The sequence below is a fragment of the Penaeus monodon genome, chromosome 27, assembly GCF_015228065.2.
Source record: "Penaeus monodon isolate SGIC_2016 chromosome 27, NSTDA_Pmon_1, whole genome shotgun sequence".
Taxonomy (NCBI): domain Eukaryota; kingdom Metazoa; phylum Arthropoda; class Malacostraca; order Decapoda; family Penaeidae; genus Penaeus; species Penaeus monodon.
In genome coordinates this window covers 2700001-2700265 of record NC_051412.1, presented here as the reverse complement: position 1 = coordinate 2700265, position 265 = coordinate 2700001, and the positions used below count along the sequence as shown (strand labels likewise).

The following is a 265-nucleotide window of genomic DNA, read 5'->3' as shown; positions in this document are numbered from 1 at the left end:
AAGAAGAATTGGTAGGGTTGTAGCTCTGTCCTTGGGCGAAGCGGGTCCTCGTAGCGATAAGACCTAAATAGAAATCGTAGGAAAGTGGGTTTCTACAAGGTTGATTTTTTGTTTTAAATAATGAAGGAAAGGGGTGGGGGGGGGGGGGCAGGGTTAGACTTCCAAATTGGATTTTTGGGTCGTTGCAGATGTTTATGCTTTCCGTTTGAATATCTGTGCATTTAATTTTCTGTTTATTTAAATATTACTTCTCTTATACAGCTGA

General features: G+C 40.4%; 1 protein-coding gene across 1 annotated transcript in view; it reads left to right on the top strand.

Annotated features, from left to right (window-relative positions):
• LOC119590331 overlaps positions 1 to 265 on the top strand; it is a gene marked incomplete in the record, with an annotated part of 17409 nt that overhangs the window by 3371 nt on the left and 13773 nt on the right.